Raw genomic sequence first — 16,409 nt, 5'->3', positions numbered from 1 at the left:
AATTTTTAGTCCCTCTATGCGTAAACCTCGATTTCTTATTTTTTCATGCAATTTACGGTATTTGTGCTCATTTTACGCAGAATTCCATGCAGAATTCAAAACTGTGCGTCTTTTTCACAAGCGTTCTCAAATAACAGAATTATAAGCGTTTACTTTTGCTGATAAAAATATTTAGATCTTATATGATTCAAAACCTCCATATCTCGTTAATTTCGGGGTAAATTTAAACAATTGGTACTCATTTTACGCAGAATTTCACGCAGAATCCAAAACTGGCCGATATTTTGACGTGCGTCAATAAATAACCGAATTAGAGACGTTTAAAGCTGGGGGTAGTGGATTTTGAGTTCCCCTATGCATAAACCTCGATTTCTCGCTTATTTTTTCATGAAATTTGCGATATTTGTGCTCATTTTACGCAGAATTTCATGCAGAATCTAAAACTGAGCAATCATGTCAGGTTCGTCAATAAATAACCGAATTAGAAGCGTTCACAAACAATCCAAAACTGCGACTTTATTTTCTGTTCAAGCCAACAAAAAACGCTGCTCGCCACAAGTTATGGATCTCAGCTATATTGAACGTACGTCGATTCTTTGTTCAAAAACAATCCTAAATTTGTGCGTTGGTGTGAGTTACGACATGAAACAAAAAAAAATCACAGCTGTAATCCAAAAAACGCTGCTCGCCACAAGTGAAGGATATATTGCCATATAGAACGTATGTCGATTCTTTGTTCGAAAACAATCCTAAATTTGTGCGTTGGTGTGAGCTACGACATGAAACAAAAAAAAATCACAGCTGTAATCCAAAAAACGCTGCTCGCCACAAGTGAAGGATATTTTGCCATATAGAACGTATGTCGATTTTTTGTTCGAAAACAATCCTAAATTTGTGCGTTGATGTGAGTTACGACATGAAACAAAAAAAAAATCACAGCTGTAATCCAAAAAACGCTGTTCGCCACAAGTGAAGGATATATTGCCATATAGAACGTATGTCGATTCTTTGTTCGAAAACAATCCTAAATTTGTGCGTTGGTGTGAGTTACGACATGATACAAAAAAAAAATCACAGCTGTAATCCAAAAAACGCTGCTCGACACAAGTGAAGGATATATTGCCATATTGAACGTATGTCGATTCTTTGTTCGAAAACAATCTTAAATTTGTGCGTTGGTCTGAGTTACGACAGGAAACAAAAGAATCAGACAGGTAAACCGAAAAACGCTGCTCGCCACAAGTGAAGGATATATTGCCATATAGAACGTATGTCGATTCTTTGTTCGAAAACAATCCTAAATTTGTGCGTTGGTGTGAGTTACGACATGAAACAAAAAAAAATCACAGCTGTAATCCAAAAAACGCTGCTCGACACAAGTGAAGGATATATTGCTATATTGAACGTATGTCGATTCTTTGTTCGAAAACAATCCTAAATTTGTGCGTTGGTGTGAGTTACGACAGGAAACAAAAGAATCAGACAGGTAAACCGAAAAACGCTGCTCGCCACAAGTGAAGGATACATTGCCATATTGAACGTATGTCGATTCTTTGTTCGAAAACAATCCTAAATTTGTGCGTTGGTGTGTGTTACGACATGAAACAAAAAAAAATCACAGCTGTAATCCAAAAAACGCTGCTCGCCACAAGTGAAGGATACATTGCCATATTGAACGTATGTCGATTCTTTGTTCGAAAACAATCCTAAATTTGTGCGTTGGTGTGAGTTACGACAGGAAACAAAAGAATCAGACAGGCAAACCGAAAAACGCTGCTCGCCACAAGTGAAGGATACATTGCCATATTGAACGTATGTCGATTCTTTGTTCGAAAACAATCCTAAATTTGTGCATTGGTGTGAGTTACGACAGGAAAGAAAAGAATCAGACAGGTAAACCGAAAAACGCTGCTCGCCACAAGTGAAGGCCCCCAACCACCCCCTCGCCGCCCCCCATAATCATCGTTCATTCCGCTGAGAGTCCTCGACAATCGCAGCGGTTAAACTCAATTTTCTATCAAACGATACAATGGCCGATGACAATGGAAATGTCAATTTCAAAGCACACTTTGGAACAAGTAGCGGGCCTAGGTGGTCCCAGTGCGTCTCTAATAATTATTAATATGGAATCCAGCTGCGACCAGTTAGATAAGTTTAATTCCCGAATTTATTCCCTGCGAGAACACAAGTCGGGTCTAAAGTTTAATTTGTATCGAGTTCTTGTTTGTGTACTCGAAATTCTCTAATTTTCTACAGAAATTTAACGCAACTTTGGCTTTTATAAAGGCGTTCATAAATCTCGCGGAAGGGGAGGAGCTGAATTGCGCCGAATTAAATCAACATGGATTTATGGGGAGAAAAATACAAGCAAAGTTTAATATATTGTTCATTTAGGCGATGCATGTTGCATGCGCAATTAATCCAATTATGCTAATTTAATTAAATTACACACGTAATTGCGAAAGTAAGCGAGATATCTAGGTCTATGCAGATAGAAACGAAAAATTCACTATACGCACCTTAAAATGCTTCTAATTTGATTATTTATATTCGTAGGTGAAAATGTCGACCAGTTTTGGATTCCGCGTGAAATTCTGCGCAAAATGAGCACAAATAAATTAAATTTACTCCGTAAATCAGCGAGATATCGACCGAGTTAGACTTAAAAAAACAAGTTTTCGTAGCTGGTATCTTCTAAGCTGAAAAAAATTATAAATTTACCAATTTAAAATATGTAAAATCGGATTCTTAACTAAAAAAACGCAGCGAAAACGATGTGAAAACCGAATTTATTTAGCTTATTAGTTTCGGAGTTATCGAGTTTTATACAAATTCTCTATGAAGATAGATTGGAATTTGGGTGAAATTCTGCGTAAAAAGAGTATAAATAATTTAAGTTTGCTAAGAAAATAAGCGAGAAATCAAGGTTTATGCATGGAGGAACTAAAAGTTTACCTTGCTAATTCTGTTTTTTACTAACGCACGTTTTGCCCAGTTTTGGGTTATACATGAAATTCTGCGTAAAATGAGCACAAATAATTTAAATTTTCTCTGCACATAAGCGAAATATCGACCGAATTGATCTCCATAAATGTAAAATAGCTGCTTATTTCTAAGTTGAAAAATAGATTAAATTTTTGAGCTTAAAATATGTAAAATTGGATTCTTAGGTAGAAAAGTGCAAGGAAAACGATGGTGAAAACCTCATCTTTCTATATGTCTTAGTTGCGGAGATGTTGACGTTCAAATAGTGAAAAAAAGTTTCCTACTAGATGTCATATTTTAAGTTGGAAAAAATATAAAATTTTCAAATTTGGCGAATGTAAGGCTGGATTCTTAAGTAAAAAAGGACCACTTAGGCCCGCTACTTGTTCCAAAGTGTGCTTTGAAATTGACATTTCCATTGTCATCGGCCATTGTATCGTTTGATAGAAAATTGAGTTTAACCGCTGCGATTGTCGAGGACTCTCAGCGGAATGAACGATGATTATGGGGGGCGGCGAGGGGGTGGTTGGGGGTTGGGTTTACCTGTCTGATTCTTTTGTTTCCTGTCGTAACTCACACCAACGCACAAATTTAGGATTGTTTTCGAACAAACAATCGACATACGTTCTATATGGCAATATATCCTTCACTTGGGCGAGCAGCGTTTTTTGGATTACACCTGTGATTTTTTTTTGTTTCATGTCGTAACTCACACCAACGCAAGAATTTTGGATGGTTTTTGAACAAGGAATACAAAGTACGTTCAATATAGCTGAGATCCATAATTTGTGGCGAGCAGCGTATTTTGTTGGCTTGAACAGAAAATCAAGTCGTAGTTTTGGATTGTTTGTGAACGCTTCTAATTCGGTTATTTATTGACGAACCTGACATCATTGCTCAGTTTTAGATTCTGCATGAAATTCTGCGTGAAATGAGCACAAATATCGCAAATTTCATGAAAAAATAAGCGAGATATCGAGGTTTATGCATAGGGGAACTCAAAATTCACTACCCCCAGCTTTAAACGTCTCTAATTCGGTTATTTATTGACGTACGTGAAAATATCACCCAGTTTTGGATTCTGCGTGAAATTCTGCGTAAAATGAGTACCAATTGTTTAAATTTACCCCGAAATTAACGAGATATGGAGGTTTTTAATCATATAAAAACTAAATATTTTTATCAGCAAAAGTAAACGCTTATAATTCTGTTATTTGAGAACGCATGTGAAAAAGACGCACAGTTTTGAATTCTGCATGGAATTCTGCGTAAAATGAGCACACATATCGTAAATTTCACGAAAAAATAAGAAATCGAGGTTTACGCATAGAGGAACTAAAAATTTACTACCCGCAGCGTTAAACGTCTCTAATTCGGTTATTTATTGACGTACGTGAAAGTGTCACCCAGTTTTGGATTCTGCGTGAAATTCTGCGTAAAATGAGTACCAATTGTTTAAATTTGCCCCGAAATAAACGAGATATGGTGGTTTTTAATCATATAAGAACTAAAAATTTTTATTATTTTATTTTATTATTTTTATCCGCAAAATTTAACGCTTATAATTCTATTATTTGTGGACGCACGTGAAAAAGACGCACAGTTTTGGATTCTGCGTGAAATTCTGCGTAAAATGAGCACAAGTAATTGAAATTTACTCTTCAAATAAGTGAGATTTTGACGGAATTAGACTTAGAACTGTAAGTCTTCCTTATCGTAAAGTAGCTGCTGCGTTCTACGTCGAAAAAACTATTAAATTTTCGAAATTGAATTATATAAGAGAGGATTCTTAACTAGAAAAACTCAAGAAAAACGATGGTAAAAACTGCATCTTTTTATCTCTCATAGTTTTAGAGTTATCGAGGTTTATACATATAGGAACTAAAAACTTTTAATCCGCAACTTTCAATGCTTCTAATTCGGATATTTATAGTCGCACGTAAAAATACTACATAGTTTTAGACTTTGCGTGAAATTCTGCGTAAAATGAGCACAAATAGTTTAAATTATACTACTCAAATAAGCGAGATATCGACCGAATTCGACTTGGAAACATAAGTCTTATTAATCGTAAGGTAACTGCTACCTTTTAAATAAAAAAAAAATACAAAAAAAGTTTGAATTTGGACTATGTAAGAGCGGATTCTTAGGTAAAACTTCGCTAGGAAAACGATGGTAAAAACCGCATTTTCCTATCTGTCTTAGTTCCGGAGATATTAAGGATCAAATATTGGAAAAAAGTTTCCTGAAAGGTTTGATTTGCTAGACCAAAAAAAAAAATGAAATTTCTGAGTTTGCATTATGTACAAACGAATTCTTAAGTAAAAAAATGCGGGGGAAACGATGGTGAAAATGGCATTTTTCTATCTGTCTTAGTTCCGGAGATATTGAGGTTTAAGTAGTTAAAAAAAGAGTTTCTTGTTATGTTTCAATTTCTAGGATAAAAAAAAATTAAAAAATTTGAATCTGAAATATGTAAAATAGGATTCTTAGGTAAAAATTGCGAGGAAAACGGTGGTAAAAAGATAATCTTTCTATCTGTTTTAGTTCCGGAGATATTGACGTCCAAAGAGTGAAAAAAAAATTCCTGACAGATGTCATATTTTAAGTTGAAAAAAATATAAAATTTTTAAATTTGGCAAATGTAAGACTGGATTCTTAAGTAAAAAAGTGCAAGGAAACCGATGGTGAAAATCGCATTTTTCTATCTGTCTTAGTTCCGGAGATATTGAGGTTTAAATAGTGAAAAAAATTGTTTCCTGTTACGTTTTAATTTCTAGGATAAAACAAAAATAAAAAAATTTGAATTTGGAATATGTAAAACAGGATTCTTAGGTAAAAAACTGCGAAGAAAACGGGGGTAAAAACCTAATCTTTCTATCTGTCTTAGTTCCGGAGATATTGACGTTCAAATAGTGACAACAAAATTCCTGACAGATGTAATATTTTAAGTTGAAAAAAATATAAAATTTTCAAATTTGGCAAATGTAAGACTTGATTCTTAAGTAAAAAAGTGCGAGGAAACCGATGGTGAAAATCGCATTTTTCTATCTGTCTTAGTTCCGGAGATATTGAGGTTTAAGTAGTTAAAAAAAGAGTTTCTTTGAACTGATATTTCATTTGAATAGAAAAATTCGCAGGTTGCACATTTTTAAAATTTTCGAATTTTTGGATTTGAGGTTGACAAAACAAGTATAATCAAAAAAAACTTTGCCAATTTTGACAGTAAAACAAGGAAATTTCCGGCACTGCAGCTTCAGACACGGCCTACCAATTGTACAAAATTTCAGAATTTTAGCCCCAGATCTTGAAATTTTACAAATTTTTATTTTTTGATGGACTAAAATCTTTTCTGGAAAGTTTTAGCACCGGAAATGGAATTTTTGAAATTTTTTTATTTTTAGTGGACTAAAATATTTGATCTTTTTTTGTAAAATTGTGTAACTTTGGCAATTTTAACATTAAAACAATAGTATTTGGGGCCATGAGAGCTTCGGACAAGGTTTACCAACTGTACAAAATTACAGAATTGTAGCACCGGAAAATAAATTTTTACAAAATTGCTTATTTTGGATATTTTTCCATCCAAGTTTCCATCAGTTTTTAAGAGTCTTCTCGGGAATCTTTAAAAATCCAAGATTGTGTCTTTAAATCGTCAAAAATCGTTAGAATTATGCATATTTTTTTTGCATATTTTCCGCCTCAAATCAATAAAAAAAATATTGTCCCAGCCTCCTCTGTTGATTCGCCGTAATAAAAGACTCAATTTCTCATTTCTACTTTATCACGTTGCCAAAGTGAAACAAATGCAAATCGAATCTACCCCCAACAAATTTCGCATCCCTCGATTCGTCTTCGTCTATCCCTTGAACTTTTTCCGCTTATTATTTTCTCCAAACCGTTCGAGAGGTAAACAAGCCGAATTCGATTTTTCTTTCCACGTAAACATTTCCATTTCAAAAAACGGAAAGGAAGGTAAGCGAGAGGGAAAATTTTATTTGAGTTGCAAAGCCGCCCGACTTTATCTGTTTACATTTAATATAATGTGATATTAATATGGATGACGTTGAGGAGTTTCGAAGAGTTGGCTCTGGAGAAACAGACAGTTTTGACGTGTCACGGCTAGCTGGATGAAGGATTTCTAATAGTGAAGTTTTAGTTCCTGTTTGGATAAACCTCGATATCTCGCTTGTTTTCATAGCAAACTTAAACTACTGGTACTCATTTTACGCAGAATTTTACGCAGAATCCAAAACTGGGCGACATTTTCATGTATGTCAATAAATAACCGAATTAGAACCGTCTAAAGTTGCGTATGGTAAATTGTTAATTTCTATATGTATAAATCTCGATAACTTCGAAACTAAAGAAATTATAAAAAAGGGGTTTTGACCATCGTTTTCCTTGCACTTTTTTACTTAAGAATCCGCTTTTACATGTTCAAAATTAGAAAATTTTTCGTTTTCTTTAACCTAAAAAGTAGAACAACTTTACTATTAAAAGAAATTTGTTTGTCAATATTAGAACCTGAATATCTCCGTAACTAAGTCAGATAAATAGATGCGGTTTTTATCATCGTTTTCCTCAAAGTCTTTTACTTAAGAATCTGGTCTCACATATTTCAATTTCAAAAATGTAACTTTTTTTTTCAACTTAGAACGTAGCAGCAACCTTACGATAAGAAAGACTTACAGTTCTAATTCTAATTCGGTCTATATCTCGCTTATTTATGGAGCAAATTAAAATTATTTGTGCTCATTCTACGCAGAATTCCACGACAAATCCAAAACTGTGAGAATTTTCCACTTCCGTCACCGAATAACCGAATTAGAAACGTTTGAAGTTTCAAGGACAAACAGTTTAAAGCTCCGGAAAAATTAGTGTCGATATCTCTGGAATTATGACAGATAAAAAAATGCGGTTTTTGCTATTGTTTTTCCTACGTTTTTGTTCCTCCGCTTTCAGATTTCCAAAATTCGATAGTCGATTTTTTTTTAAATCCCAGTCAAAATTTTGAATTTTTTGTTTTTTGACCGCCACTCGTAAACTAGTTGACCTATCAATCTGAAATTTGGCTAGTTGATTGATCTCGAGCTGCTCTTTCAACCAATGTAGGACTCAATGACATTAAACGTCATTTTTACACCGAAAAAGTTCGATAAAAAATAACTTACGAAAAGATCCTATAAAAACATAATTCAATATATTTTAATTATTTGTGAAGCAAACTCAAGTTGATCAGTGCTCATTAAACGCAGAATTTCACGAGGAATCCAAAACTGTGCGAAGGTTTTACCTACGTCAATAAATAACAGTTTTTTGCGGTTTTTACCATTTTTTTGACAAGTTCTGAAAAATCGTTCGAAATTTTCATCAGTTTTTCTCAAATATCTCGGCGAAAACTAACTCTACCTGCGACTTCTATACTTCGTTGGAAAGCTCATTTAATTGCCTTTCCAATGATATATTAGCGAATTTCGTAATTTTGCAGCTTATTGAGCAAAACAGGAAAAAAACAAAAGTGAATGCGGGGCGCTCAAAATAACTTATTTTGCAAATATCTCCGAGTCCTGACCTGATGGAGGAAAACGGGCTTCGGATTCAGAATCAGGAGACAATTTTCCTTTAGAAAACCAACACAACTGGAAGAAAAATGCAGAAAAGTCATCCCCGTTTCCCATGTTTATTTCATCCAAGCCCAACAAATTGCAGTCATTTCGCCATGTAAATTCACCCCTTCGGAAGTTATTAAGGGCGGCGAATTTTTCAAATGAAATTTTTATAAGCCGAGGCAGAAGAAGCTGTTTTCTGGCACTAATTTGCAATTTCTGGCCACGAGATTCGAATTTCGTTCGGTGAAAAGAAGACTTTTCCAATGCTAATTTAAACGTCTTTCGTTAGTTTGAACGAGCTCGGAAGGAAACGAACGATGCAAATTGGAAAAACTAAATGAAGTTAGATCTTGAAAGTGGCTTTTTCGATACTTTGCTTCAGACACAATAAAATGTCAAGTATTTGAAAGGCAGCCGGCTTGGGGAATTCCGGGGATTTACTTTGTTTTGTAGTTATCGATGGGGAAAGACTTCACTAGTGCCAACGGCACCGGACGAATTATTTTATGTTTTATTCATTGGCGTTTTACATAATTCATTAAGGAGTTCTTTGGACTGGAGGAAATCTGTTTGAGACAATATTTCGCTAAATGGCTTATGAGTTCATAATGCTTGTGACAAAAACGCGACAAAACTGAAGTTTCAATGGGAAAGAAAAGTAGCTACACAAATCTGTAAAAAGTCAATTTCAGGTGGAACAATTCTGTGATTTTGTACAGTTGGCACACCTGGTCAGGAGCTGTAACGGCCGAAATTTCATTGTTTTACTATCAAAATTGACAAAGTTACAGAATTTTACAAAAAGAAAAAGAAGAAAAATAAACTCTTGTAAAAATGCAATTTCCGGTGCTAAAATTCTGTAATTTCGTACAGTTGGCAAACCTTGTTAGAAATTGTAATTCCCCAAATGTCATTGTTTTACTGTAAAAATTGCCAAAGTTACAAAATTTTAGAGAAAAGATAATTTTTTTGTCCATCAAAGAACAAAAATTTGTAAAAATTCAAGTTCGGGTGCTACAATTCTGTAATTTTCTACAGTTGGTAGTTCTTGTCAGAAGTTGTAACGCCCGAAATCTCATTGCTTTACTGTCAAAATTGCCAAAGTTACAGAACTTTACAGAAAAGGTACAAACATTTTAGTCCAAAAAACAAAAACTTGTAAAAATTCAACTTCTGGTGCTAAAATTCTGTAATTTTGTACAGTTGGTAAACCTTGTCAGAAGTTGTAATTCCCCAAATCTTACTGTTTTACTGTCGAAATTGCCAAAGTTACAGAACTTTACAGAAAAGGTACAAACATTTTAGTCCACCAAGAAATAAAAATTTGTAAAAATTCGATTTCCGGTGCCAAAATTCTGTAATTTTCTACAGTTGGTAAACTTTATCAGAGGTTACAATGCCCTAAATCTCATTATTTTACTGTCAAAATTATCAAAGTTACAGAATTTTATAGAAAAAGTAGAAACATTTTAGTCCATCGAAAACCAAAAAATTGTAAAAATGTGTTCAAGTTCAAATGTTAAAAGTGTTAAAGTGTTAAAATTCTGAAAATTTTGACAGAAGTTGTAATGGCCAAAATCTCATTGTTTTGCTATCAAAATTTCCAAAGTTACAGAATTTTACAGAAAAAGTACAAATATTTTAGTCCACGAAAAAACAAAAATTTGTAAATATTCAACTTTTAGTGCTAAAATTCTGAAATTTTCTACAGTTGGTAGACTTTGTCAGAGGTTGTATTGTCCAAAATCTCATTGGTTTAGTGTCAAAATTGACAAAATTACAGATTTTTACAGAAAAGAATTAAAAATTGTGGCCCACCAAAATATAAAAATTTGTAAACATTCGATTTCCGGTGCTAAAATTCTGTAATTTTCTACAGTTAGTAAACTTTATCAGAGGTAATAATGACCTAAATCGCATTGTTTTACTGTTAAAATTGTCATAGTTACAGAATTTTACAGAAAAGGATGAAAAATTGTAATCCACCAAAATTTAAAAATTTGTAAAAATTCAAGTTCCGATGCTAAAATTTTGTAATTTTCTACAGTTGGTAAAATTTATCAGAGGTTATAGTGCCATAAATCTCATTGTTTAACTGTCAAAATTGTCAAAATTACAGAATTTTACAGCAAAAGTAGAAACATTTTAGTCCACAAAAAACCAAAAATTTGTAAAAATTCAACTTCAAGTGCTAAAATTTTCAAATTTTGTACAGTTGGTAGTTTTTGTCTGGAGAAGTAACTCTCGAAATCTCATTGTTTTACTGTCAAAATTGCCAAAGTTACAGAATTTTACAGAAAAAGTAGAAATACTTTTGTCCACCTAAAACCAAAAATTTTTTAAAAATTCAACTTCAAATGCTAAAAATCTGACATTTTCTACAGTTGGTAGGCCTTGTCAAAGGTTGTAATGTCCGAAATCTCATTGTCTTAGTGTCAAAATTGTCAAAGTTACAGATTTTTACAGAAAAGGATTAAAAATTGTAGACCACCAAAATTTAAAAATTTGTAAAAATTCAAGTTCCGATGCTAAAATTCTGTAATTTTCTACAGTTGGTAAAATTTATCAGAGGTTATAGTGCCATAAATCTCATTGTTTAACTGTCAAAATTGTCAAAATTACAGAATTTTACAGCAAAAGTAGAAACATTTTGGTCCACCAAAAACCAAAAATTTGTAAAAATTCAACTTCAAGTGCTAAAATTTTGAAGTTTTGTACGGTTGGTAGTTCTTGTCTGGAGAAGTAACTCTCGAAATCTCATTGTTTTACTGTCAAAATTGCCAAAGTTACAGAATTTTACAGAAAAAGTAGAAATACTTTTGTCCACCTAAAACCAAACATTTTTTAAAAATTCAACTTCAAATGCTAAAAATCTGACATTTTCTACAGTTGGTAGGCCTTGTCAAAGGTTGTAATATCCGAAATCTCATTGTGTTAGTGTCAAAATTGTCAAAGTTACAGATTTTTACAGAAAAGGATTAAAAATTGTAGCCCACCAAAATATAAAAATTTGTAAAAATTCGAATTCCGATGCTAAAATTCTGTAATTTTCTACAGTTGGTAAAATTTATCAGAGGTTATATTGCCCAAAATCTCATTGTTTAACTGTCAAAATTGTCAAAATTACAGAATTTTACAGCAAAAGTAGAAACATTTTAGTCCACCAAAAACCAAAAATTTGTAAAAATTCAACTTCAAGTGCTAAAATTCTGACATTTTCTACAGTTGGTAGGCCTTGTCAAAGGTTGTAATGTCCGAAATCTCATTGTTTTACTGTCAAAATTGTCAAAATTACAGAATTTTACAGCAAAAGTAGAAACATTTTAGTCCACCAAAAACCAAAAATTTGTAAAAATTCAACTTCAAGTGCTAAAATTCTGACATTTTCTACAGTTGGTAGGCCTTGTCAAAGGTTGTAATGTCTAAAATCTCATTGTTTTACTGTCAAAATTGCCAAAGTTACAGAATTTTACAGAAAAATTAGAAACATTTTAATCCTCCAAAAAACAAAAATTTGTAAAAATTCAAATTCCAGTGCTAAAATTCTGTAATTTTGTACAGTTGGTAGACCTTGTCAGAAGCAGTCATGCCTCAAATCTCATTGTTTTACTGTCAAAATTGCCAAAGTTACAAAATGTTAAAGAAAAAGTAAAATTTTAGTCCACCAACAAATAAAATGTTCAAAATATTCAAGTTCTAGTGCTAAAATTTTGTTATTTTATAATGTTGTACAGTTACAAAAATTCCTAAACATTTCGTAACCTCTTTTACATACATACTAGATTCCACATCTCCCGCCCTTTCCATAGCCACCCCTAAAACTTTAACACTTAACCCGGTTTTCAATAAACCCTTAAAAATCGTCTCACGTTTATTCCCCAATTTGCGTATTTCCCCGGATTACCGCCCGACCTTTCCCCAGCTCAGATCCCCGTAAATTTCGTATTATTTACGTCGAGCAAAAGAAATCCTCCTCGGATTACCGCCCTTATCTCCAAGAACGTGATAACAGTGATCATAAACCCGCTTTTCCAATTGACGAAAATCGACCTCTCCGAAAATCCGTTCACCACGCCTCGTCCGTAAAACCCGACTCTCGGGCGATAAAACCCGATTTTGCGCACTTGCTCCACAAAATACTATTATAAACTTTTTTCGTTTTATCGCATTTTCGGTTTGTACAAAGCGTTTTAACGTCCACTGCGGCGCGATTTGGCCCGGTTGAACGATTCCGAACAACAAAAGTCCCAGCGCTGCGGGTATTATCAAAGTTTATTTTTCAACATTACAAATTCATTACGACAAAATTGTGCTGTAATGGCGAATTTTCAACATCACAGAGAGGAAATCTCGTTTATTTTACCCAACACAAAACGGAACTCGACGACACGGAAACTTTTAGAACGTGTCGCACGGATTCTATCGCGCGGAAACTCCGATCCTTTCACATTCCGACAAATAATAACTACAACCCGCCCGGAATCGAAGAAGGCTGCGAGTTTTCGCCGCGCTCCGTCTCGGGGGCAAAATCTTCTCGGGCAAAAAAAAAAAATTTTTTTCGCTTCGCGCGCAATATACTACATATACAGGGTGGCCTCCAAACTATTTTGTTGTTTTTCGCCCTGCGTGTAATGGGGGGTGGATTTTCACCCCCGGCGGGGTAATTACCCCCAAATCCCAACAATGGCACTACAGAACGGCTTGATATTTCCATGAAACTCAAGCAAACTCGATTTCGATTAACATCCACCACATCTAAGGTGGCATAGAACAACGGAAATCGCCCGAGGCGAATTAACAAAATCGCATCGAATTCACTGGTACCAACCGCACCCGAATAAAATCCCCAACGATCGTAAACTGTCCGTTAAGTTTTCTTAGGGAAGTTTTGTTTTGATGTCACCTCGCGGGACCAACTCGCCCCTAATTGGTCGTTGGAAACAAAAGCGAAACAGAAATTTATTGTTTTACTCACCGGCGATGCGATCGATTCGTTAAAAGTCGGAACGTACCTGAAACAAATGAAAATCGTTTTTAATTCAATGCATCGGAAATTGGGCGGCGAGGGGAAAAAATGCGTTTTTATCAGGAGTGCTGTGACGTCATCGTTACGTAATGAGTTTTCGAAGTGATGACAGATCGAGATTCGACGTAATGATGCGGCGAAGAAATTCTCATTATATCAAAATATCGTTTCGTTTTATTCAGATTTCTTCGCGCTCTTGTTACACAAAGTACCGCCATTTGGGGTTATGTCGTGTACGAAGTGTCATTTCTCAGTTGTTTTGTTTGTTTGTCTGGACTTATCACAGCCAGAGTTGATAATGTTAGTAAAGAAGCAACGCCAACTTGACGTTTTTATCGAACACCCCCCTTAAAGAAGTGAATAACTCGCCACTTCCCCTTCATTCCCTCGCAAGGAATTCTGAAATTAAAACCATAATTTAAACGCGACTACCATTTTATTAATAAACAATAGAAATTAATAATCCTCGTCGTTCTTTTCTTATTTTGTCTGAGCTCGTACGACAATGAAATGAGTAATACGGAAATTTGAATTTGTACAGTTGGTGAACCTTGTTGGAAATCTCATTGTTTTGCTGTCAAAATTGCTAAAATTAAAGAATTTTTATAGAAAAAGATCAAAAACTTTCGTAAAATAATAAATACAAAGTTGCAAAAATTTTATTTCTAGTGCTAAAATTCTGTAATTTTGTACAATTGGTAGTCCTTGTCTGAAGCTTTAACGCCCAAAATGTCACTGTTTTACTGTCAAAACTGCTAAAGTTGCAAAATTTTATAAAAAAAGATCAAATATTTTAGTCCAGCAAAAAATAAAAAATTTTAAAATATTCTATTTCCGGTGCAAAAATTTCGTAATTTTGTACAGTTGGTAAACCATGTCAGGAGTTATAATGGCTAAAATTTCACTGTTTAACTGTCAAAATTGCCACAGTTATAGAACTTTCCAGAAAAGATTTTAATCCACCAAAAAATAAAAATTGTAAAATTTCAAGTTCTGGGGCTAAAATTCTGAAATTTTGTCCAGTTGCTAGGCCTTGTCTGGAAAAGTAATTCTCAAAATCTCATTGTTTTACTGCCAAAATTGTGAAAGTTACAAAATTTTACAAAAAAAGTTCAAATATATTAGTCCATCAAAAATTAAAAATTTTCAAAAATTCTATTTGCGGTGCTAAAATTCCGTAATTTTGTACAGTTGGTAAACCTTGTCCTGAGTTGTAATGCCCGAAATCTCATTGTTTTTCTCTCAAAATTGCAAAAGTTACAGAATTTTACAAAAGAAAAGTACAAACATTTTAGTCCTCCAAATAATAAAAATTTGTAAAAATTCAATTTCCGTTGGTAAAATTCCGAAAATCTGTCCATTTGGTAAACTTAGTAAGAAGTTATAATGGCTAAAATTTCAATGATTAACTGTCAAAATTACCAAAGTTATAGAACTTTCCAGAAAAGATTTTAATCCACCAAAAAATAAAAATTGTAAAATTTCAAGTTCTGGGGCTAAAATTCTGAAATTTTGTCCAGTTGCTAGGCCTTGTCTGGAAAAGTAATTCTCAAAATCTCATTGTTTTACTGCCAAAATTGTGAAAGTTACAAAATTTTACAAAAAAAGTTCAAATATTTTAGTCCACCAAAATTAAAAAAATTTCAAAAATTCTATTTCCGGTGCTAAAATTCCGTAATTATGTACAGTTGGTAACCCCTATCAGGAGCTGTAATGCCCAAAATCTTATTGTTTTACTTTCAAAATTGTAAAAGTTACAGAATTTTACAAAAGAAAAGAACAAACATTTTAGTTCTCCAAATAATAAAAATTTGTAAAAATTCAATTTCCGTTGCTAAAATTCCTAAAATTTGTACAGTTGGTAAACCTAGTCAGAAGTTATAATGGCCAAAATTTCAATGTTTTACTGTCAAAATTGCTAAAGTTACAGAACTTTCCAGAAAAAATTTTAGTTCAACAAAAAATAAAAATTTGTAAAATTTCAAGTTCTGGGGCTAAAATTCTAAAATTCTGTACAGTTGGTAGGTCTTGTTTGGAAAAGTAATGCTCAAAATCTTATTGCTTTACTGTCAAAATTGTGAAAGTTACAAAATTTTACAAAAAAAGATCAAATATTTTAGTCCACCAAAATTAAAAAAGTTTCAAAAATTCTATTTCCGGTGCTAAAATTCCGTAATTATGTACAGTTGGTAACCCCTATCAGGAGCTGTAATGCCCAAAATCTTATTGTTTTACTTTCAAAATTGTAAAAGTTACAGAATTTTACAAAAGAAAAGAACAAACATTTTAGTTCTCCAAATAATAAAAATTTGTAAAAATTCAATTTCCGTTGCTGAAATTCCGAAAATTTGTACAGTTGGTAAACCTAGTCAGAAGTTATAATGGCCAAAATTTCAATGTTTTACTGTCAAAATTGCTAAAGTTACAGAACTTTCCAGAAAAAATTTTAGTTCAACAAAAAATAAAAATTTGTAATATTTCAAGTTCTTGGACTAAAATTCTGAAATTTTGTTGAGTTGGTAGGCCTTGTCTGGAAAAGTAATGCTCAAAATCTCATTGTTTTACTGTCAAAATTGTGAAAGTTACAAAATTTTACGAAAAAACATCAAATATTTTAGTCCATCAAAAATAGAAATTTTTCAAAAATTCTATTTCCGGTGCTAATATTCCGCAATTTTGTACAGTTGGTAAACCTTGTCCTGAGTTGTAATGCCCGAAATCTCATTGTTTTTCTCTCAAATTTGCAAAAGTTACAGAATTTTACAAAAGAAAAGTACAACATTTTA

General features: G+C 33.3%; 1 protein-coding gene and 1 long non-coding RNA gene across 2 annotated transcripts in view; both read right to left on the bottom strand.

Annotated features, from left to right (window-relative positions):
* The window catches only part of LOC148176663 (uncharacterized), a 44,463-nt gene extending 30,850 nt beyond the window's left edge, over positions 1-13,613 (bottom strand). Inside the window, exon 1 of the long non-coding RNA XR_015770061.1 lies at positions 13,573-13,613. This is a non-coding gene — a long non-coding RNA (uncharacterized LOC148176663). The remainder of the gene's footprint in view (positions 1-13,572) is intronic.
* Fas1 (fasciclin 1 Fas1 domain-containing) overlaps positions 1-16,409 on the bottom strand; it is a 269,852-nt gene that overhangs the window by 144,348 nt on the left and 109,095 nt on the right. The window lies entirely within an intron of this gene.

Source organism: Gnatocerus cornutus, chromosome 4, assembly GCF_029298725.1.
Source record: "Gnatocerus cornutus isolate USDA-ARS CGAHR chromosome 4, icGnaCorn1.1, whole genome shotgun sequence".
NCBI classification, from domain to species: domain Eukaryota; kingdom Metazoa; phylum Arthropoda; class Insecta; order Coleoptera; family Tenebrionidae; genus Gnatocerus; species Gnatocerus cornutus.
The sequence above is the reverse complement of the archived record's forward strand: the minus strand, read 5'-3'. Positions and strand labels throughout refer to the sequence as shown.